This window comes from Tamandua tetradactyla, chromosome 7 (assembly GCF_023851605.1).
Source record: "Tamandua tetradactyla isolate mTamTet1 chromosome 7, mTamTet1.pri, whole genome shotgun sequence".
In the NCBI taxonomy this organism is placed as follows: Eukaryota; Metazoa; Chordata; class Mammalia; order Pilosa; family Myrmecophagidae; genus Tamandua; species Tamandua tetradactyla.
The window spans coordinates 136,734,562-136,759,471 of NC_135333.1; the positions used below are offsets into that span (position 1 = coordinate 136,734,562).

Here is a 24,910-nt window from a genome sequence, read left to right on the forward strand (position 1 = left end):
CCTGTTCTAGTAGGAAGGTACAACACAGTGACAAAAGAAAGGAACAATAAAGTGCTATATGAATTCAGAAGAGAAGAGACCAAATTAGTTTGGAAGTATCAGAAAAGATGTTCTTGGAGAAAGTAGATGGAACGTGAAGAATGGGGAGAATGTTTATAGAATGAAACAGAAAGAAGGGAAGAGGCATTCCAAGCTGAGGAAATTGCCTATGCAGAGTAGAAAGGTGGGAGAGCATTATATTTGGGCAAGATGAAAAGTCCACTCTGCCTGAAAGACAGTTTTATGTGAGAGGGAAAAGTGAGACATAAAGATTTTAACTTTATTTTGGTAAGAAGGGGAATAATTGAAAGCTATTTGAGGAAATGAGTGACCTTCCCAATATGCTGTAAAATAATTCAACTAACAACAATATGTAGCTTGGATTACAGCAGGAACAGACTGGAGGCCAGAAGGAAACTGAGGAAAGTGCTGCAAAGACCAGGAGTAAAGTGCGGTCTTAGAAATGGAAAAGAGGAAAAGCAGACTTGTTAATTTTAAAGATGATGATTTAATTAGCAAAGGAAATAGAGAAGAAACTGGTTTAGTGACAAGAATGATGAGATCAATTTATACACATGAACAATTCAAGTTGTCAGTGGGTTATCCAAGTGAAGATGTCAAGGAAATAGATAGGAAAAGGAGACCAAACTTAATCTGTGTTAGAGATGCATACTCTGGTATCCTCTGAGAGCTAATAATTAAAGATATATGCAATGACTTCCAGTCTAATAAGAAATATATTTTTAATTAAAATGAACTATTTTACACATTCTCCCAAAGTAAAAATGATGCTAGCTTTAATCTTCTAAAACCAGTTTTTTATTTAAAAAAATCAGTTGTCCAAAGGTCAAGAGTTTAAAAAATAAAAAAACACAAAACAAACAAACAAAAACCCAACCACTTTATCCACAGGTAATATGTGGTTCCATGAATTGAGAGTTAGCAAAAATTGGAATTATTGATAATCCATTCATTCAGAATTTGTAATAATTCTAATATACAATTTTGAAATTTGCCTTTGGAGCTTCCACAAAAAAGGTGACTTTTTAAAAACCTCTTCAATTTTTTCATCCTAACTTATTCTATGAGGCCAGCATTACCGTATAACCAAAGCCAGAAAAAGATATGTCAAGGAAAGAGAACTGCAGACCAACATCTCTTACAAATATAAATGCAAAAATCCTCCACAAAAAAAAACCAAACCAAAACCAACAGCACATTAAAAGGGGACCAAGTGAGATTTATCTCTGGAATGCAAGGTTGGTTCAACATAAGAAAATCAATTACTATAATACAGTACATTAATAGAATAAAGGAAAAAACACAGGATCATTGCAAATGATACAGAAAAAGCATTCAACAAAATCCAGCACCCCTTCTTGATAAAAAACATTCAGAAAACTAGGAATAAAAGAAAATGCCCTCAACATAATAAAGGGTATATATGAAAATCCCATAGCTAACATAATACTCAATGGTGAAAGACTGAAAGCTTTCCCCCTAAGACTAAGAACAAGGCAAGGATGCCCACTTCCCCCACAACTATTCAACACTGTACTGGAAGTTCTAGCCATAGCAATTAGGCAAGGAAAAGAAATAAAAGACATTCACATTGGAAAGGAAGAAATAAAACTTTCTTTTTTTGTAGATGACAGGACTTATATGTAGAAAATCCCAAAGAATCTAAAAGAAAGTTACTAGAGCTAATAAATTAATTCAGCAACGTGGTGGGGTACACAATCAACACACAAATATCAATGTGTTTCTATAAACCAGTAATGAACAACCTGAAAAGGAAATGAAGAAAACAATTCCATTTACAACAACAAGGAAAGTAATCAAATATTTAGGAATAAATTTAACCAAGGACACAAAGGATTTGTACACGGAAATTTTTTTTCTTTAATATTGATGAAAGAAATCAAAGAAGACCTAAATAAATGGAAAGACATTCCATGTTCATGGATTGGAAGACTAAACATTGTTAAGATGGTGTTCTAGTTTGCTAGCTGCTGGAATGCAATACACCAGAAATGGAATGGCTTTTAGAAATGGGAATTTAATAAGTTGCTAGTTCACAGTTCTAAGGCCAAGAAAATGTCCCAATTAAAACAAGTCTGTAGAAATGTCCAATCGAAGGCATCCAGGGAAAGATATCTTGGTTCAAGAAGGCCGATAGTTTTCAAGAAGAGAAGGGTTTCTCTCTCAGCTGGAAGGGCACATGGTGAAGTCTGCTGACTTTCTCTTCTGGTTTCTTGTTTCATGAAGCTTCCTGGGAGCCGTTTTCCTTCTTCATCTCCAAATGTCGCTGGCTGGTAGGCTCTATGCTTCATGGTTCTGTGGTGTTCTGCAGCTTTCTCCAAAACGCTTCTTGTTTTATAGGATTCCAGTAAACTAATAAAGATCCATGTAGAATGGGTGGAGACATGTCTCCATCTAATCAAGCTTAATACCCACACTCTACTGAATTGCATCTCCATGGAGATAATCTAATTAAAGTTTCCAACATACAGTACTGAATAGGATTAGAAGAAACATCTGCCTTTACAAAACGGGATTAGGATTAAAAAATGACTTTACTAGGGTATATAAATCCTTTCAAACCAGCACGGATGACAATAAAATTCAAAATGATTTCAGTCCAATCAAAACTCCAACAGTTTTCTTTGCAGAAGCAGAAAAATCAACTATCAAATTCACATGAGGGCACGAGATTGCTAACAGTCAAAATCATCTTGAAAGGGAAGAACAAGTTGCCGGACTCACACTTCCTGATTTCAAAATACATAAAATAGATAAATTGGACCTCAAGAAAAAAATAGATAAATTGGACCACATCAAAATGTAGAACATTTGCCCATCAATGACCTTATTAAGTAAAAGACAACCAATAGAATGGGAGAAAATATTTTGAAACTATATGTTCTGGTTTGCTAGCTGCCGGAATGCAACACACCAGATACGGATTGGCTTTTAATAAAAGGGGATTTATTCTGTTGGCTCTTCAGAGGAAAGGCAGCTAACTTTCCACTGAGGTTCTTTCTTACGTGGAAGGCACAAGATGGTCTCTGCTGGTCTTCTCTCCAGGCCCCTGGGTTCCAACAACTTTCCCCGGGGTGACTTCTTTCTGCATCTCCAAAGGCCTGGGCTGAGCTGCAAGTGCTGAGATGAGGAATGCCGCGCTGCTAGGCTGTGCTACATTGCGTTCTCTCATTTAAGCACCAGCCAGTTAAGTCAAATGTCACTCATTGCAGCAGACACGCCTCCCAGCTGACTGCAGATGTAATTAGCAACAGATGAGGTTTATGTACCATTGGCTTATGTCCTCAGCAACAAAACTAGGTATGCTCACCTGGCCAAGTTGACAGCTGAATCTAACTAACACATTATATATCTGATAAGGCATTAATATTTACCATATCCATAATATATAAAGAACTCCTACAACTCAACAACAAAACAATCCAATTAGAGAATGTACAAAGACTTGAATTGACATTTCTCCAAAGAAGATAAACAAATGGCCAAAATGCACATGAAAGGGTGTTCAATATCATTAGTCATTAGAGAAATGAAAATAAAAACCATAATGTGGTATCACTTCACACACACTAGAATGGCTTTTATTTTTTTAAATGGAAAATAAATGTTGGTGATGATGCAGAGGAACAGGAACCTTAGTGCATTGTTGATGGGAATATAAAATGGTACAGCCACTGTGAAAACAGTCCGCAGGTTTAGAAAGCTTATTATTGAATTATACCATATAACCCAGCAATCCCACTTCTAGGTAAGTATGCAAAAGAATTTAAAACAGGGACTCAACAGATATTTGTGTAACAATATTCATAACAGCATTATTCCCAACAGCCAAAAGATGGAAGCAACCCACGTGCCCATCAAGAGATGAATAAAATGTGGTCTCTACATACAACAGAGTATGACTAAACCATAAAAAGGAATGAAGTTAATATATGTGACAACATGGATGAACCTTGAAGACATCACGTTAAGTGACATAAGCCAGAAAGAAAAGGACAAATATTGTATGATCTCATTTATTTGAAATAACTAGAATATGCAAATTCATGTGGAGAAAGTAAATAACAGAACACCAAGGACTAGGGGAGTGGAGAATGGGGAGTTACTGTATATTATGTAGAGTTTCTGTTTGGGGTAAAGGAAAAGTTTTGGTAATGGATGGTGGTGATGGTAGCACAGCATTGCAAATGTAATTAACACCACTGAATTTAACTAAAAAATGGTTAAAATGGAAATGCTATTTTATATATGTTACAACTATGTGTTCTAAAGAGAAGTGAAATTAATCACACTTTTCATTAACCTTCCAAAATTATCAAAGTTCTTAAAATTGTACTCTAAGAATAATTTGTACAGGGCTCAGTTAAACTCTAAGCAAAGTTAATCTTTAATAACTCCCAACCCCTGCACTTTAGTCTCTCAATCAAATCTCTCTGCCCATCAAAATCTGGCTTCAACAAAGGCCCTTACAATGTTTCCCAGTACTAAGGGTAGTTGTACTGTAGTCTTTTCTCCAACGCTGCTAGGTTCCTTTGATAAGGGAATTTCCATTATAACCCCGCCTTTTTTGGAACAAGGCATTTTTGGAACAAAAAGTGCTGGCGCCCGGAGGTCACATCATAATCCTAACTATTGGTAATTCTTTATAATCATTAAACTGACCGAGTTATGCATTAAATAAGCAATTTATTTTATTCATATAAATCATGTTGACAAAGGCACAAACTTGTTGTCTGGGGATTATCGATTTGTTCACTGGCTTTGGCTGGATAATTTGAAAAGAGTTCACCTGAGTTAAAGACACCAGCGGACGAAAGACTTGCCCGATCAAGAGACACGTCACTTCAAGAATGAAAAGACGGCCCTGGTTTAGGTGTGGAAACTGAGTACTCTGCTACTTTCCAGCACAAAGGAATTCGCGACTTTGCCGTCGTCGGTAATTGAATTACAGTTTGTATTAAAACTCATATATTGGGCCACGTTACTTATACGAGGTTTTGGAGGGTTTCTAACCCTTTCACGTTCCTGTAACCCGCTAGGGTCGGGAAGTACCCGCTCCCCGGTGTGGTCGATAAGCGATTCCACCCACCAGCCAGACGGCTGAGGCGTGGCTCAAGGGGCGGTGGAAGCAAGTGGGAAATACCGCGAGGGAAACGCCGTAGACAGCGCCGCGCGTATCCGGCCTGTGCTCCGCGCAGCGCGGGAGGCCTGGAGCGAGACCGCCGGCTAGGACCCCCTCGCAGCAGCCCCGCCTCCGCGCGGTGGCTCCGCCCCTTTAGCCGTCCTCGCCCCGCCCTGCGGCCCCGCCCCTTCCCGGGCCGCGCACCCGCACGCCCCGCCTGCGGACGGAAGCGAGAGCGAGGCTGAACGCCTGACGTCAAGGCGACACCGCCAAACCTCGCCCAGAGTCAGGCGTGTAACCAGCCGGAGCGGCGGCGGTATCGGCAGTACAGCCGTGGCGCCGGGAGCAGCGACCCGGAGGGAGCGCGAGGCGCGAGGAGACACTGGCTGCGCGAACCGGTGACAGCGCGAGAGGTTCGCAGAGTGTGTGCGTGGCCACTGAGGGGAGCGGCGGATGCCGCGCGGGGCGGGGGCCAGGCGCCGGCTGAGGGGAGGGGGTGGGGTGCGGCGCGGGCCGGGTGGGGCGCGCGGGGCGGCCAGGGGCCCCTGACGGTGGCGGCCCGTCCGCGCGCGGCAGGTGGCGCGAGGGCCCGGCTCCGGTCCGGCGAGCGTGCTGCCGGCGGGGACAGCCGCCGCCGGGGAACAGCGCGCTTTGCGGAAGGGGTCAAATGTCTGAAATATGGCGGAGGAAGTGAGAGCCGGAGGACCCCCCCCCACCCCCCGCACTCGCCCGCTCCTTGCGTGCGGCCGCCACAGCCTCTCCTGCTGTCTGACGCCCCCACCGGCTCCCCAGAAGACTGGTCTCCCCGCCCCGGACCTCCTAGCTGTCCGCCTCTGTTCCCTCCCTGGTGTGGGTGGAAGTTAGAACGGAAACCAGAAAGTTGTCCTTTGCAAAGACCCAGCTTCCCCCAGCACCGAGCCAGAGCGGGGAGCGTTCGGGGGAAACCACTCCCCGGCGCCCTGCGGGCTCGAGCCTGACAGGGAAAAGTTTGTCTGAAACGGGGTTGGTGTGCTCCATTTGTTGCGGGAAGTGGCAGGAGGAAGGCAGCGGAGGGAGCCCCACCTAGTCTGGCAGCAACCACCGTATAGAGAAAAACTGTTAAAGGGACCTTTCCCTTCGTCAGCAAGAGGAAATCTCTTTCTCGTAGAGGGAGAGAAAATCCAGGAAGTTTGTCCTTTTCTCTTTCGCCATCTCGAAAGAGTCTAATCTTAAAACTGTTAGCGCTACGAATTTTATTTAAAACTACCCCCGGTGAACCCGGACCTCCAAATTTTTCTTCTGAAGAAAACTAATGGTTTTATGGAAAAGATCCATCCTTGCAAGTTTAAGGGTATGGTTTGTTTCCCCATCGCCTGGCCCACCGCACCCACCCTTTATTAATTTAGGAAAATTTTTGCTTTGCAACTACTTTTTTGTCTGAACATAAGCAGTTCTGTATTACCGTAAAGGGAAATCACATTTTTGTGTGGGGGGTAGAAAGCTAACTGTAAGCAAAGACTATGATTTTAATGTTTTAAAATTAACTCGTTGATTGGAATTTTGTTTTGTTGCTAGGAGCATCTCAAACATATAGAGTACTTGTAACTAAAGCTTCTAACTCCCAAATTCATTTTTCAGCCCTCTTTTTTTGTAATCAGAAGGCCGTTTGGACTTGCTGAACACGACCTTACCATAGAAAAAAACACCTTATAAAGAAAGAAGACATACATTTAACTTCAATTTCATATCACTCTTAAAAGCTGAGTCTTGAAATAGTATTTATTGAGTCATTATGGAGTCATGGGACTTTTTAAGGGCCGGAAGGGACTATTTAGATCACTCAGTTCCACTCTTCATTTTATGGAGGAGGAAACTGAGGCCTGGAAAAGATAAGATAGCCAGTTGTAACCAGACTGAGTCTGCTGACTTACAGGACGGTAGTCTCCACCTAATAGAGAATGTGAAGGAAGAAGTATGACATTTTATAGTGAATTACATTTTACAGAAGTTATTATTCCCATCATACCCAAAGAAAATGGGTACCTCAGTCAAATGGAGTTGAAAGAACCTGGGTGGTTTCATCCTTGGGTTTTAGGGGAGGAAACTGATGCTCAGAAAGTTAAATAACTTTGTTGAAGGACACAGAGCCCAGAATGATGTGTTATTTGAGCCCATCCATGCTTTTAATCTCTGCACTTACACAGAATGTTTCCACTTGAATTTTCTTGTTCGACATTCACAACACAAATCTCGAAGCTGCCTTATCTGGGGAAGCCCCAAAGTAAATCTTTGAAACACATCTGTCATAATAAACTGAAGACCCAACACTAGATTGATTTGATTTTAAAATTTAATGTGAAGCATGAAAATAATTGCTCTGCCTTCTATTGCCTTCTCCTCCCACCCCAAAGAAAACCCTCTCTTTTGCTTTCTGTGGCACTTATCACTTCATACTTGTACTTAACATTGTCATTTTCTTATCTATTCCACTAAATTGTAATCTCCGAGTACAGCATATGCATCTTTTTTATGTGCCCTAAAGCACTGGCATTGTGCCTTACATATAGACACTCCATACCAGGTTTTTAAACGTAAGCATCATGAGGGTAGGAGCTTGATTTGTTTCATTCTCCTCTCTATTCTCAGTTTCTAGAAACTTGCTTGGAAACATAGTGCTTTGTATTTGGGTTTAGGGGTTAATAGTAATGAACGTTCAAAGAGAAGGTATTTGAAAAAAATGTAGTAATCCTTCAAGAAGAAACATTTCCACCTTGGTTTAGGGTCTCTTTTACTTTACATATTGATTTTTATTTTAACCTCAAAACAATCCTTTACAATAGAATGTTCAGTATTTTCTCTTAGCTGCGTAAGGAAAATTGAAAAGAAAATGAGCCTTCATGGTGATAACCTATACTGTAATCTAAAGAGGGTCTAGTGATGTGTAAGAAAGAATTGATCATAAGAAAAACTTGATCCATGTACATAGGATCTTATCAAGTGATTCTTTGTATGTAATTCAGAATTGGTAGACGGCAGTGCAGAGATTGATAATATAGTAACTAAAAGTATTATTTTAAATGCAAGATCTTAGATTTGGATGAGAAGCTCACATTCAGTTTTTTTTGCCTTTTGTTGGAGGTACGTGGTAAATATTTGTTCAAGAAGTAAAATCAGTGAAGCTGAATCAGATACGAGGAGATTTTTGGCTAATTATACAAAGTGTGGTTTATTTTTTTCCAAAGAATAGTTAAAATTGGGCAATTTTATTATTGACTGTCAGGAAACTCTTACTGATTTGCATGTGTCCTTTTCCTAAAGACAGTTAAAATGATGTTTTCCTGCACATACCTGTGTTGATAAAGAGGATTGGTATTGATGTGTAGTATCTAGATTTGGCTGGCATTAAGAATAATTTCGTATTTATTAACTGAGTATTCAAAAGTTCTTTTTGCTTTTATAGCAATGATGTCACATGCACTCTAGAGAAAAACTTGATAAAGATTCAACTTCCTGTAACTTTATAAGGCCATATACAGTTGTGACTAAATATATGCCTTGGTTTTTCCTCCCTTGTCATTTTTGAAGACTCACTGGTTTCAAAGATTGGATTGAGCGTTTTTACTGTTACCCTTCTCAAGTTGAGTTTCTTTTAGAACAGATTGAAAAACTGATCTGAAAGATGTCTTCTTTTGGCTTATCAGTGATTCATTGTAATATTGGATAAATTTCTTCTGTCCAACCTTTTATAAGCAGAAATACGGTACCATGACTTAGCCTTGTACTGAAAGTCTAATAATATTTATTGGTGAGTTTAGATATTTTGCCATGGTATTGAAAGGTACTATTTGAATACTTGAGTCTTTTAACTTATTGGTTCTTCTGAAATCTCTTGAATGCCATGGAATCAGTAGCTGCAAAGAATAGAATAAATTTATCCATATTTAGTAATGATTAGCTTGTCATATAATCTCTTGTACTTTCTTTGAACCCAGTTGAATACTGGATTCTAAGACCAATCCATTTAGTTGAGTACTAGGGGTTCATAGGATTTCTCTTAAACAGGAAGTTATCAGGAAATTTTTTACTGCCGTAAATAAATTAAAATCACTTTAAAAAGAGAACCACTTATTCTCCATACTTCCTAATACCATGTCCTTATTCCTGATGTTGATCGAATTAAGAGTATACAGCAACTGATGAATATTTCAGTAGCAATTTGTAAAGAATTTGTGCTCTGCCGCATTAGATCAAGATTTCTTAAACTCTCTGTTCAAGGTGACTCAACACTTATAAGAGAAAAAAAGAAAGAAAACCTTAGGAATGTACCAAGTTTTTTTTTTTTTGAGGGGTGGGGGAGTGCATGGTCCGGGAATCAGACATGAGTCTCCTGCATATAAGTCGACCATTCTACTACTGAACCACCCGTGCACCTTGTACCAAGTTTTTAAATAAACATTTAAGTTACTTTTCAAAAGTAAAAATATTTGCAACATGAATTGAAGAATTTCCATCTGGTTTTTATTATATAGAAGAATAGTATTGTGGAGTACCATTATACTTTAAATTGTTTGATTATGAGTTGTATCACTAATAGTTCGAGAGTAATTGTCTAAGTTCTAATTTTGAATTTTAAATGAACTAGTTCTTAAAGCTTTCTCTTAGTTATGCCATTTTATTTATATTACATATTTAAATATATATCAGTCAGTCCTTTTAAATTTAAGCATCATTCGGATTTCATAACTTGCCAGATGATCTTTTCCAACAGTGGTGGTGGGGTTAAAAGTTTTTTTTTAACTATTATACAGACTAAAAATGTTAAAGGAAAAGAGCATCCATTAAAAGCAGTTATGAATATTATTTTGCTCACTTCAGTTTATTGACTCTTGAAATCACTATTACCATATCATAGAGCTGCTTGTTTTTCAGTAGTTGCTTTGAAAATTTATTTCAGCAAATATGTACTTTTAATAAAATAAATGCTTCTATGTTTAAAAATTCAGAATTTTATTGAGTAACTATTTTGAAAATACACAGTGAACTGATTGTCCCATTGATGCAATACCTCTGCCTGTTGCTTTCCTCTTTGCCTTGTGAGAAAAGAAAGGAGATGAAAGAAAAGAATTTGTTTTTTTTCCATTTAATAGCAGTTCTTACAAAAAACTGGAGAGGAAGTTGTAAATGTTAGGTAAATTAAAACTCTGTGTTTCTTCTAAAATTTATCCTTCTCACATTAGGATATTTTTCAAAGTCACTTTATACTTTTAAAAAATTGGGAGACATTCTAAGCGCTCAGTTAATGGAACTGAGGATTTCAGTAAAATGTGAACCAGAGATATAAGCTATTTTCATTTAATAGTTTTTAGGTGTCAGAGTGCTATGTATAGTGTATCCCATTGGTAAGTTGTGCTTTAAGGTTGCAGTGAGAATGTGGAGTCCTGTTAGTGCATTCTGCTGGCATCGTTTGTATAGTGCTGCTTCTAAGATTTGTAAGATTAAGTTTCTCAGTAATAATAGCAAAACTCAGGAATCCCTCAGCAATCTTGAATCCTATACTATCCAAGTATAGAGAGGGCTAGGAATGAGGTATATAAACGTGTGCTTTCTTTTTAGTGTTGCTTCTGAAATTGTTGAACTTGAGATATTGCACTGAATTCATTTGTACTGGTAAAACTAAGTTTTCTAATATGTTTGTCTTTATCTTTTATTAAAATATTTAGAATATAGGAAAGTATAAAGGAAATTAATATCACCTGAACACCACCACTATAATGAATTTTCAGGCAAATCTTTAGGCAAAATTTCTACTTTACTTTTTGAAGCTTTTTTTCCTCCTTACTTCATGGAACCGATGACATGTTTCTTAGAATTGTTGAAGATCAAATGGAGTATTATTAAATGTTTATAAACCATAAATACTCTAAGGTAGTATTAGTTCTTGTTATATAAAGCTTTTATTCTCAAAGCATTACTTCTCCCAATTGAAGTTGATTTGATTAGTTTTTAAGATTCCCATTAAGGTGTGAATAAGAAACTGAGAAAAAATAGTTGTGATTTTAAACAGCTTAACAATTTAATTGTGTAGCTTGGTGATTTTTCAAAGTATTGTCCAAGAAATCCTGGGGATCCCCAGAACATTTTCAGGGTGTCTGCAAGGGCAGAACTATTTTTGTAATAATACTAGATGTTTTTGTAGTATTGACATTGTACCTCTGGTACAGAAGCAGTGGTGGGTAAAACTGCTGGCACCTTAAAATAAATCCGGTCAGAGCACCACACTGTACTAGTAATCGTATTTTTCACTGCCATGCACTCACACTTTTTTAAGTTCACTTAATGTCCTTGATGAAACTATAAAAATTAAATTTTGAACCTTATACACATTTTGTAGTATGCCATGACAAAATGGGAAGTACGTTTAAAATTCTTTTGTTGTGTACTGAAGTATAATGGTTGTCTCTAGGAAAAGTGTTTGTGTGATTGTTGCAGGCAAAACCAGTCACTTTTTTCATGGAACAGCATTTTTACTTGAAAGATGTGACAAATTGTGTTTATTCAGATGAGGCTGACATTTTCTCAAAAAATAACAACATGAGCCCATCAGTTGAAAGAAAATAACTGACAGTATTTGTGGATGATGATAAAGTTCTAGCTTTCAAATGAAAATCACAATTTTGGAAAACTTGTCAACAACTGTGCATTTGACACCTTCCCAATATGAAGAAAAAGACTTTTTCTGATTTTATTAATGGACATGATTTTTTAGGTAATATGTGATGAAATGTGTTAAGATCCACATAACTCACTGAACTAATATTTTTCAAATGACTGATGCATGATGTTATAAAATTATGTACAGGTAAAAAATCCTTCCAAAGTGCTAATTACACCGTGGAGTTTAATGGTATAGGGAACATAAAGCTTACTGATACTGTTTTCCTTTGCATATTGCAACCAATTGTCAAATTCTGGCGTTGTATCAAAGTGGAGTATCCACATTTATCTAAAAAGGCTATTAAAATATTACTCCCTTTTCCAGCTATTATCTTTGTGAGACCAAGCTTTCTTCTCATCAGTCAACAGATTGAGAATCCAGTCCAGTTATTTATTAAGCAGACATTTAAGAGATTTATAGAAATTTAAATTTAAGCCACACTTCTTACCAATTCTTTGAAAACAGTAATTTCTTAAAAAGTTGTTTTAAATTAATAAATATTAAAAACTTGTTCTAATCTTGAATGCAGTAAATGTCAATAGATATAATCTCTTTATGTATTCTCAATAATTTTAAGCCTCCTGAATCCAAAATTATTGAGAACCACTGTTTGAGAATGTACAAGGGAAAATACATTTTAAATTCTGAGCCTTCTAGAGATGTGCTTAATCTTTTTTCTCCTGCTCCTTTTCTTGGTGCACCATGTTAGTATTTCAGTCAAAAACTAGGTGATTATACCAGGGCTGTTGCAAAAGAAAATTAGTTAGTTCAAAAATACTTTTCAAATCTTTTGATATACAAGGAAGGAACATACATAGAATCAACATTATTGCCATTTAGCAGACATTACAAGTGGATATCCCAGAGTTCAGTAAAACAATCATTACCTAAGGCAGGGATATTGAAAGCAGAACCCCCATTTGATATGAGCCTCTTATATTACTGTTCCATAGTTAAAAAAAAAAAAAAAAATAGATCAGTAGAATGGATGGATTTTATTGGCAGAGAGGAAAATTTGACCTAGAGGCAGGGCACAGATTTCAGCTTGCCATCCACTAAATCACATGGTAAATTGTACACTGTCCTCCCAGAAATATCTTCTCCTTTCCGTCTTTCGCTAGAAAGTGAATAGTAATAGTAAAATATTCGTTTTTTCTATTTTCTATTTTCACAGGTATTTTCTATGTGCCAGTCACTTTACCAAACACTTTACTTCGTTTAATCTTCACAACTCTGTGAGGGAGTCCTTTGTTATCCCTGTTCTGCAAATGAGAAAACAGGCATGTAGAAGTTAAATCACAGTCAATACTTAGAGAAGTGAGAATTTGAATCTAAGTTTGATTTCAAACACTATGCTCTTAAACTTTGTATAAGAGACTAGATAAAGAACTCAAAACACCAAGAACAGAGCCTTTCTTCAGAGTTTCATGGTATGTTGTATTACATATTAATTGAATATATCTCTAGTGAGAATACTGTTTCATCAATTTTAGCAGTGTGACTGAATGAGCATTGCCATCTTCATACAGACGAAAAGGAAAACTGCAGAATTTTTAAAAATCAGAAAGAACTGTTTCTTTAATAGCATAGCTAATTAGTTGCTATTAAACTAACTAGTTCAACTATCTCATTTTTATAGTGGGAAGCTAGGGACTAGCTGGTCTTACAGTCACACGGGTGGTAATGGAAGAACCAGGAGTAGAACTTGGGTTTCCCAACTCTTTCTCTGATATTTCTCATTTTTCTAGGCTCTGCTGTTAGTGTTTAATGTCTTAGATTTTTTTGTTTCTGTTTTTATTGAGGGGGGGAGTGTGGGGAGAGGAATGAAAACCAAAAGTAAATATGAAGTGTTTTCATGTGATTTCTTTAAATCTCTTATTAATAGATACATTAGGTTTAATTTCTTTGCAGTCTTGTTCCTTTGAGCAGTTTGTTCAACTTTTGCTCACAGTAAAGGTTAGGAAATTACATTTTTAAGCCTATTTTTGGTTTAATGCTTGTTTGTACACCTGATTACTCATCTGTGGATGGATGAATGTGTGCCTAAGTTTTAACATAAATCTTAGTTAATAGATTTTTTAATACTTAATAGTTGACTTTCTCAATTTTAAGACATGTGGTAACCTGAATAATTTTGGGATATTTTGTCTATGGGGGACTCTATAGACTTCCCATTTCAAGTTTAATAACATCTCTTTGACTTGAGAGTTTCGTTGTGTTGTGTACCTTAAGTCGATATTTCTCCAGAACTCCTCCCAGAATGATGTTTTACCATTTGGGAAAATACTTTTTCTTTTTACACATTTGTTTAAAAGCAAATGTAGCAATCCTTATTCGACAACTATTTTTATAAACTTCATGTCTTGGGACAGTCCCAAATGTTAAAGGGTTTTAAGCCTAACATGCATTTGGATCAGGTAATCAGTTTCACATTATGAAAGCGGTAAGAACGATGGGTAAGTTTTATACTGTACTTAGCTTCTTGGAAATTTAGTTCCATTATTTCTCTAGAAGTAATAAAATGGGTGTGTTCTTTGAAGAGTGTATTGAGTCTGAATACCATATTTGATGAACAGGGTTGACAACAAAGGAAGAGGGAGGCAGGTGTATGGAGTAGTTTAAAGAAGGTGTAAGTATGGAAGTGTTAACGGTAGCTTCAGGAATTAGGCATTATAGAAATCATGCCCATATCAACTAATTCCATAGTAAGGGAGGAAATTTAATAGGAGACTTTAGTTCTCTCCATATTAAATAATTAACTGGTCAGCTGTTCTGGTAAGTTTGAGTTAGGGAACATACTGAAATCCTGTTTATCTGCAATGCAACCAAATTAGTCAGAATGTTGCTACTGGCCATTATCTATGCCATTTTAGTTGCCGACTGGAAGAAATTTTTTTTGCATGCAACGCCTTCTATCCTAGCTTTTTTTCCCCCCAAGAGCCCTGTAATCTTATCTCATTCAGCAAAGAAAAGACAGAGTTTCCAAGCTTTTGAGAACAGACAATTTATAACATTTTTCTGTTGTTTAGGTGAAAGTGATAATAGGCAGTGAAGATGTGGAAGAATAGGAAGGAGAGGAGGATAATGAAGAGATTCTCTTTCCTAATGAGCAGGGTTACTGTTAACCACACTACTCACTCCAGAGTTCTGGTTAAACATAAATGATAAACCTCACTTTGAATATGGTGCGTTAGTGATCGATAGTTCTTGCCTACCAGAGGGTCCCATGTAGAGATATTATCTAGCAGTGAAAGATTGTGGTCTTAAAGTTTTATCACTAACCAGTGTGAATTTAGGGTACTTTTAATATTTCTGTTCCCCAGAAGACCCTTACACACTTTGCTTTGAACCTTCAGTTTCTCAAATTGAACATTTATTTATTTCATTGTCCTCTTAATTTTAACTGGTTCCTATGGGCAAGAGAGATAAATCTGAGACATGATGTGCTTGTTTGAGTAGTTGCTAGACCTTCAGTTCCAACTAATTGTCTTAAGTACCATGATTTCATGGTATACGGTTGATCCGAATCAGTTCTTTTTCTGAACAAATTAACTCCTCTCTTAATAAGGATTTATCTTTATGTAGAGAAAGTTTGATATTAAATGTCTGTTAAGGTCTTTTTGAGCTCTAATAATCTGCATTTCTGTGATAAATACCACCCTTGTTTAAGCCACAGTCACCTCTTGTTTGGAACCCTACAGCAGCTTTGTAACTTGTTTTTATTCTTGTCCCGCTCCAATTCATTCTCCACCCAGAAGTCAAGCGATCAAAAAATGCAAGTAACAGCAGCTGTACTTCCAGTCCCAATTTTTCCCCCAGTTCTAATCCCCCCCCACCCCCCCCTCCCCGGGCTCAGTGGCTTAGAATTAAAACCAGTTCCTTGTTATAGCCTATAGGCCCTGCATGTTCTGAATCTTGCTTTCTTCATTATTTTACCTCCTTGCATTGTTTACTTAAGCTCTAGTCACACTGGATTTATTTCTCATCTTGACCCAAGAAGTCCTTTACCACATTTGAGTTTGGTGTTTGCTCCCTCTTTCTGTCTGTGATGATCTTTCCCTGTCTACATTTCTAAATCAATTGCAGCATTCAAATCTCAGCTCGAGAAGTGTGTCATGATCATCTTATATGAAGAGGGAGCCCATTTTTATTACCGTCATAGTTCTGATCATAATCAGTAATTATGTTTATACATGTGTTTACTTTCCTCTATACGGTTTGTTTTAGGAAGACAAGGACATTGTCTCTTTTTCCACCATTATCTCAGATGCCCAGCCACTGGCGCATAATAAGTGCTCAGAAAAATTATCTCTTTTTTTGGTAGGCAGATTAATGACCCCGAAGATGTCCACATGCTAAATCCGAGAACCTGTGAGTATGTTTCCTTGCATGGAAAAAGGAACTTGGCAGATGTGATTAAATTAAAGACCTTGCAATGGGGGGGGGGGGTGCTCCTGGATTAACTATGTGAGCTCAATCTAATCACATAATTTCTTTTTTTTTAAATGTTTTTATTGACAAATCTTACGCAAACATTCCATACATGGAGTACAATCAGTGGCTCACAGTATCCTCACATAATTGTGCGTTCATTGCCATGATCATTTTTATAGAACATTTGCATCACTCCAGGAAAAAAAAAATTCATACCACACCCTTTACCCCTCCCTCTCATTGACCACTAGTATTTTCATCTACCCAATTTATTCTACCCTTTGCCCTCCCATTGTTTATTTAATTTGTATCCATATTTTTTTTAAAAAATCTTAATTGAAAGAATGCATGAAGTGTTTAATGGGTCTGTCCTTATTAGTTCCCATCATAAGCCTACTACATACATTATTTTCTTTAGTGTTATATCTATTTCCAACTATCATTCCTCATTTAGGGCATCTGTCTCTTGAAAACTAGTTCTTTTGGACTGCATGTTAAGATTAAATTGAGTGATATATGCACAAAAGGTTTTTAGCAAAGGTGTGAGAAGTTAATATGAAATGCAAATAGCAGTTCAAAATAATAATATCCAAATAAGTATAGTGCTTATAGTCAGAAGAAAATGGATGACTCTTAGACCCCAGTCTTCAGAGAATACATTAAAAATGAGGTGTGATCTGTGCATGATATTGATATTTAAATTTTAGATTAATAGGGTGGACTACAGTACGGAAATTGGAAAGTGCTGGGGTTTTTTTTGGATTTTAGGAAGAGTAGTTAAGCACTTAATTATTTATAAGTGCAACATGAATAGTCATACTGAATGGGATAAATAAAAACTATGAATAACTTCACTTAAGTGTTCAGATGACGTTTTGCTGTGTAAAGAATTTATGTCAGGTCAAGTTTTTGCTACCAAATTAGTTTTAAAATGTTCAGTTTTCAGAGATTGTAGGATTTCAAATTTCAAGAAATTTCAGACTTGTAGTCTCAAATAGGTTTGAAAGACTTCACTGCTTACTACTTTGTGTCTGTGGAGAAAATATCAGGCATCAGGGTCTGAAAATGATACTTTGAAGCACTTAGTTTAGAAACAGTCTCTGCCAAGGAATTCTTTTTGACCCTGACTGATTATCATGTACTGCTAAGGGAGGTGAGTCTTTTAGCAGTATGAAAACCACCTAATACCATGGTGAGAATCCAACTATGAAGATTTATCTGTTTATCTTAGTGCCTGGAAAATAGTGTTTAAAAATATTTAATGATTGAGAGCTTATATCTTAGCCACAGTTTCTTCTTGACTTAGTAGGAAAGAGTCATGCATGTGCATTTGAAGAGATAAGTTAAAACAAAAAGTGCAAACAGAAGTCTCAAGGTGAGATCAAAGTCATAGGGAAGAAAAGATACTACCACTCCAAAAGGATCATTATTATTGGGTAAGAAGGCTATCCAGATGGTGTTCCATGTTCCTAGCTGAAGCCATATCTTCATGTCTCCAGAATTTAACTGTGACTAACATCAAAGGTGCTCAATAATGTTTGCTGAACAAGGTACAGAATTAGATATGTCAACCACAGAGATGTCCCCCTTGATAGGGAAAATACTTGCTTTCATGTGCTTTGTGCAGATACTAAGTATCAATTTATGAACGTTTGTGGTAGAGAAGAAACCAGAAGTGAGGTTCTTATGTAGTACTAAGCATATTAATTAGATAGAATTCAAGATAAAAGGAAGTATTTGTGCTGGTTTAAAACTGTCCTGTACCCCCAAAAAACCTATTTTCTTTAATAGTCGTATTCAATATTGCTGGGTGGGATCTTTTTTATTGTTTCCGTGGAGATGTGACCCATCCAATTGTGGGTGGTAACTTTTCATTAGACGCTTTCCGTGGAAATGTGTCTCCACTCATTTAAGGTGGGGTTGCTTACTGGAGCCCTTTAAGAGGGGAACCATTTTGGGTGGAAAAGCTTTAGTATGGACAGAGCCCACACAGCCAGAGATCTTTGGAGATACAGAAGGAAAACACTCCCAGGGAAGCCTTATGAAATGAGGAGAGAAAGATAGCAGACCCTAGCAGATGTGCCATGTGTCTTCCCATCTGAAAGAGAAAACCCTTTCTTTGGAGTTAAGGTATCTGTCTGTGGATGCCTTAGTTCGGACATTTCTATGGCCTTAGAACTATAAATTTGCAACTTAAAAGCTTTTCCGTTTCTGGTATAGTGCATCTTCTGGCAGCTTAACTAACTAAAACAGTATTCCAGGATAAATCACCTGTTTTCGTGAATGGAAAAATGCTACAAATAATTCCTCTTTACAATGCTCCTTCCCCCAAGGATGGGGTACTGTTTTCTAAAACATGATTTTACAGTCCATGTGAGCACAAGGCTAAATTCAGTAGTAAAAAGAATTAGTGTCTTTCATAAGAGAAAGAACAAATGGCTACAAAAAGTATTTTATGTCATTTCAATGTTAGCCTCATAACTACAGCTTATGACTAGCCCCAAATGCATTTGAAATCAAGGTAGGAATGCCATGAGTTTAGATTGTGGGTTCATAATTTGCGTGACTATATTACACATTTTAAATGAAATTACAGGACCAGAACATTCCTAATAGAAAATTCTTTAGTAATCCTACCAGAAAGTTCAGCAGGTTGAAGAACTAACCAGATGACAAAAACAGTAGAGGCACACATACTTACCATAACTTTTCTCTTTTCAATTTAAACAGCAGTTTTTGTTAGATGCTGAATGCCCGTACTGGCACTTGCAGCTGAATGTGTTTCTCACATGAAGTACTTTTTGACTAATTTAACAGTTCTTCCTTTTATATTCCACCCTTTTCATGAAAGTTTGTTCAAAGATATGCTTATTACCCAGTAAAATAAAGACCACTTAGAAAAATAAAAAGCATTCTACACTTCATTGAAAGCCATAAATAATGCTTACATTTGGCATTCATGTTCACTACTCCATTTACTTGCTTAATTACTAGATCAGTAAGCACTTAAAAAAAAAAAAGTTCAAAACATGCCTATTTTGGCAATTTTGTGAGAGCTAATTTAGTATCTGAAAAACACATGCACACATACTTGGATTCTTGGACATTAGTATGTACAAAATGAATGGATAAAAGCAGTGAGAACTGAAGTGTGGGTGTTAAGTTAGGCTGCTAGAATAAGTAGAGCATATGGGGAAATCACAGAAAGTAGGCAGATACTTCCTGTAATCAATTCTGAGTTTTAAAGTAGCCTCTTCAGATATTTCTGTCCTTGGCACTACCAAGAATTTTATATTTTAAAAAGTATGTTTGTGAAAGAGTTTTTGTTTGTTTCTTTTGGACACACAAAATTAAGATTTTATATTTTAAATTAAGTGAAAGTTGAGTTAAAACATTCACAACATTTATTAAACATTTGCATGTTTACTTTATGCTAACTACTCAAATATTACTCCCTCAAAGTTGTTTATTGTTGAGCAGAGGGAAGGGCATAGAGACAGCTAAATAAATTAAGAGACACTGAGGTCAAACTTTATTTGGGCTATAGCAAGACACAAAGAATTACTAAATTCTTCAAGAAGGGGTGAGGAGTTTGAAAAGTTTTGTAGAGGAGCTCACTCTTGAGCAGAGTCTAGAAAAATGAAGTGAGGTAGTGGGTAGGGGCATTCCTAACAGAGAGCAGCATGAACAAAAATACCAAGTGCATACCGGGAACTGGAACATAACTGACATGGGAAGAAAGAAAATGTAAGATGACTGGAGAAAGTAGGTGTTTTAGTTTCCTTGTTGCTAAAGCAGATACTATGTGATGGGTTGGCTTAAACAATGAGAATTTATTGGCTCACAGTTTGAGGGCTAGGAGAAGTCTAACTCAACATGTCATCAAGGCAATGCTTTCTCCCAGAAGACTAACATTCTGGAGCTGGTTGCCTGGCTTTGTTCTCTTCCAGGTTCCCTTGACTTTTAACTTCTGCCTGCTCCCACTGTGGAGCCCTCTCTGTGACTTCCCTATAAGAACTTTGATAACAGGATTAAGACCCATCCTGATTAAGCTGGTCCACACCTGACTGAAGTAATTTTATCAAAAGGTCCTATTTAGAAGGGTTCATAACCATGAGAATGCACTTAAGAACATGTTTTCCCATTGTCCATAGCTCCAAACCACCACAGAAGGTAAGTGGCTCTGGCTTTATTCTGAGGCAAAAATAAGCAACTAGAATGACTTTGAGCATGGGATTAACGGGAAATATGTGTACTAAGAAAGTAATTTTGGCTGCAGTGTGAAGGATAAATTGAAGGGCTTGTGAAAGGCTGAGAGATTAGACTGCTGAAGTCAAGGGAGGGCCTGAGTTCCTGAATTAAGGCAGGGGGAATGGACAGGAGAGGCTTGCTTAGTACCAGAGGTGTTTAGGAATGAGAATCACTGAAACTTGATAACTGGTCTTGAAGATATGGAGGATAAGGGAGAGAGGAGAATAGGAAAGAGGTTTTTATCCTTTTTTTCCCCCCAACTGCCTTGTTAATACATGTAACAGTTATAGTAGGTAACTTCTACATAGTGATTATGGCAAAGGGTGGGGACCAGAGAAAAGCAGAACCTCCAGCAGACTTAGTTTGATACATGGACTCACCATCCCCAATCTTTGTTCTGCAGTTTGAGAAGCACTGTTTAGATTGACCTTTTTTTTGTTGTTAAAATGGGGGAACGTGTACTTTGTTTTTTTTAAACACTTTTTATCTCATAGTATAACATATATACAACAAATAAAAAAGCAATAGTTTTCAAAGCACTCTATAACAGGTGGTTACAGATCAGATTCCAGAGTTTGTCATGGGCTACCACTTGATCCTCTCAGATTTTTCCTTCTAGCTAATCCAGAATATAGGAGGCTGGAGGGCTTAAATACCTTTTTTATCATCACAATTGACTTTTTTCCTTCTTTTTTTGTGAAAAATAACATATACACAAAAAAGCTATAAATTTCAAAGCACAGCACCACAATTAGTTGTAGAACATATTTCAGACTTTAACATGGGTTACAGTTTCACAATAGTAGGTTTTTACTTCTAGCTGCTCTAAAATACTGGATACTAAAAGAGATATCAGTTTAAGGATTCAGCATTCATATTCATTTGTTAAGTCCCATCTTCTATGTATAATTCCACCATCACCTTTGATCTTTCCATACCTCTCTTTAGTGTTGTTTGGGCTATGGCAATTCTAAGTTTTTGATATTGGAAGGGTCTTTCACTAATATGGGGTAGGGAGATGGAACTATCTGATGTTCTGGAGAGGCTGGACTCTGTTTCAGGACTTATCTGGACCAGGGACCTGTTTGGAGGTTGTAGGCTTCTGGAAAGTTACTCTAGTGCCTGGGACCCTTGTGGAATCTTATAAATTGCCCTAAATGTTCTTTAGGATTGGCTGGAATGGTCCTGGTTGGGGGTTGGCAGGTTATGATAGGTAGCAAGGTCTAACTGAAGCTTGCATAAAGGCAACCGCCAGAGTAGCCACTCGATTCTATTTGAACTCTCTCTGCCACTAATCCTTTATTAATTACACTTCTTTTCCCCCTTTTCATCAGGATGGAATTGTTGATCCCATGGTGCCAGGTCTGAATTCATCCCTGGGAGTCATCTTCCATGTCGCCAGGGAAACTTTTACCCCTGAATGTCATGTCCCACATAGTGGGGAGGGCAGTGATTTCACTTGCAGAGTTGGGCTTAGAGAGACTGAGGCCACATCTGAGCAACAACTGAGGTCCTTCAGAAGTAACTCTTAAGCATGCTTATAGGTAGTCTAAGCTTCTCTGCTACCTACATAAGCTTCACAACAGTAAGCCTCATGATCAAGGGCATGGCCTATTGATTTGGGTATCCCTAAAGTTTAACACAGTATCAAGGGATTTCCTGATGGTAAGGTTTAATACTTCCATATTCTTTCTCCCTTCCCTCAGGGGACTTTGCAAATACTTTTGATTATCTACTTAATATACTCTAGGATGTTTTCAGGCATTGCAGTAATATATACAGGATTGAAGAACCTCTTTCTTATTCTGTGCTTCTTGTGCTTCAGTTGTTCAAATGAGCTATACAGATAGGTTGAATTAGATTATGCACTACAGAAAATTTCAGTTCCAGATCAAATAAACATTTCTTCCATTGGTCTTAAAGAGTATGTGTGGTTCTAAAATATAGACACTATAGGTTAACCTTTTGACTTGATAGATGGTAGGTGGTTGTAGTTATTCTCTGTTTTAGATTTATGGTTGTGAAAATGAGTTTACATTTGCACATACTGTTAAGCCTAAGAGACATCTCAGTTGAAGTACTATCAGTAAACACTCAAGGAATTTTTTTTTCATGTCTTGAGATTATTATAATCCTCGATTAAATTCATTTAGTTTTTGATTCTTAAGGTGACTTTAATTTAAATAAAATGTCAAGCCAAATAGCAGTTTTTTTCTTTTGTATGCTGTATGGTGGATCACATTTCATTGTTTTTCCATGTGACTATCCTGTTATTGCAGCAGCACCATTTGTTGAATTTTTGTTTGTTTGTTTGCTTGCTTGTTTGTTTTGGGAAGTGCATGGGCTGGGAATTGAACCCAGGTCTCCTACATGGCAGTTGAGAATTCTACCACTGAACTGTTCTTGCACCCCACCAAATAGTAATTTAAAAAAAAATTTTTTTTAATTAATTTTTTTTCCCTTTAGTGGAGCGCAAATTCTTACATTTGAGAATTCTCTGCCTTATGAGTCTTGGTAGACAACTTTGCCTCTCTTGCAGTTAGGGCACAACTACTTGATCTAACCCTGCAAAAATTATATGTGCTTTAACTTGGGATGTAAGAGGAAGGAATTGTGGGTGTATCTCTCCATAGTACCATGGACACTAGTTAAGGTCAAGTTTCTGTTGCAGAAACAGCTGATACAAACTGTAGCATTTAGTCTTAGCAGTGTTAACAGCTGTTTCATCTGACCAGTTTTGCAAATACAATTTGATTTATATTACTTGAAACAGGGAACCTTGTCTGATATATATGTCCTTGGAAAACTTTCTCATCAAAGATATCTAGGTCAGGAAAAAGAAAGGTGGTTCCTTATGTGAGAGAAAATTTAAGAATGTGGTAGAGGCAAACCACTTTCACAAGAGAAAAGTGCCCTGGTGATACTTTCTGTAGGTCAAAGTTTTTTTTAGTATTTAAGCTCTGGGTGCCTTCTTCCAGAGTTCAAAGACAAAAATCCTGTGGTTTTTTGTGCAAAGAACTTTAATTGAAATAATAAATTTCAAATTTAGTTTCAAACTCACACTGACCATGTTTCAAGTGCTCAATAGCCACATGTGGCTGGTGGATATTGCTTATCACAGAAAGTTCTAGTGGTTAGCACTGGTCTAGATTCTAGTCTTAATTCTACAGTTTTCTAACTGTACAAACTTGAGTAAATAACCTGAACCTCAAATCCTTATTTAAAGAAAATGCCTTATCTTTACAGATTGGATGAAACTTAATATGTAAAAGGACTGTGTGAACTTTAAAAGTACTGTACACATGTTACTTAGCTTTCCAAAAATGTATGAACTTCTTTAAAATGTTCCAGATCATCAATATTTTTGCTGGCTAACAAAGAATTTTTCTGAAATAATCTGAAGGGAAATTTTTCGGAGTTCAGTGGTATGAATGTTTTTGTTAGACTGTGTATATTATGTTAACCATTTCCAGAATCAACGTGGACAGAAATAGTCTCATAATAGATCAGATTTCAAATTTAAATGTGAAAATATAATTTTTTCAAGCTGCCCTGCTTTTCAATTTTATCTGTAAAGCTCATAAAAATTTTAGATATACTGAAGACTTAACTTCTTACTATTGCTCGTAGTGCCTATAACTATTTTTCATTGTCACAAGGCCTTAAACAACTGGATCAGTTGACTAAATGAATAATGTGCTTAGCATATAGAACTGTTGAATGAATATTATAAAAATGAGTGTCAGAGGCAAAATCATTTGTGTTTTGTGGATAGTTTTCAGCATTCAACTGGACCATTCTTAGGAATTTCTTTTACATTCTTGCTTTTTTGGCTTTTATTTTTCAGCTAATTAATTCATTTTTGTAGATGTTTCAGACAACAGCGCTGACTTTTTTTTTTTCTTGGCTTAAACATTGGGAATTTATTCATTTACAGTTTTCAGGCAAGAAAAATGTCCAAATCAAGGCATCATCAAGGCAATGCTTTCTTCGCAAAGACTGGCTGCTGGTGATACTTGGCTCCATTGCCACATAGCAAGGAACATAGTAGCATCTGCTGGTCTCTCCCTTCTCTCAGTGCTAGCTATTTAAAGTAAGGTATTCTACAGAAGTTTTCAAATATTTTTAGGGTTTCAACCCTGTTTCTCCTTTCCCTAAGCCACAGTTGACATTGATAGTGAAAAATTGTACAATCTTTGCCTTTGAGTTGGTGCTTGAGCATGATCTATCCTTGATTCTTTCAGGGTCTAGCCAGTAGGGCAGGAGGCAGCAAACTTTCTATAGAGGGCCAAATAGTTTCTGTTAACAGCTGCTTAACTCCGTTCCTA

The 24,910-nt window shown here is 37.1% G+C and overlaps 1 protein-coding gene and 1 long non-coding RNA gene across 5 annotated transcripts in view; one reads left to right on the top strand and one right to left on the bottom strand.

The window, feature by feature from the left end:
• The first annotated feature begins 4,965 nt into the window (after positions 1 to 4,965).
• Positions 4,966 to 24,910, top strand: part of RAP1B (RAP1B, member of RAS oncogene family) — a 49,161-nt gene continuing 29,216 nt past the window's right edge. The window contains exons 1-2 of one of the 4 annotated variants that reach the window (XM_077111361.1): positions 5,417 to 5,616; positions 16,222 to 16,268. The gene's annotated coding sequence lies outside the window, so the exon portion shown is untranslated. Of the gene's footprint in view, positions 5,018 to 5,416; positions 5,630 to 16,221; positions 16,269 to 24,910 lie in introns of those variants that run through there. The other 3 variants (XM_077111363.1, XM_077111362.1, XM_077111360.1) reach the window with 3 other exon arrangements.
• The window catches only part of LOC143642675 (uncharacterized), a 91,363-nt gene continuing 79,330 nt past the window's right edge, over positions 12,878 to 24,910 (bottom strand). Inside the window, exon 3 of the long non-coding RNA XR_013155789.1 lies at positions 12,878 to 13,159. This is a non-coding gene — a long non-coding RNA (uncharacterized LOC143642675). The remainder of the gene's footprint in view (positions 13,160 to 24,910) is intronic.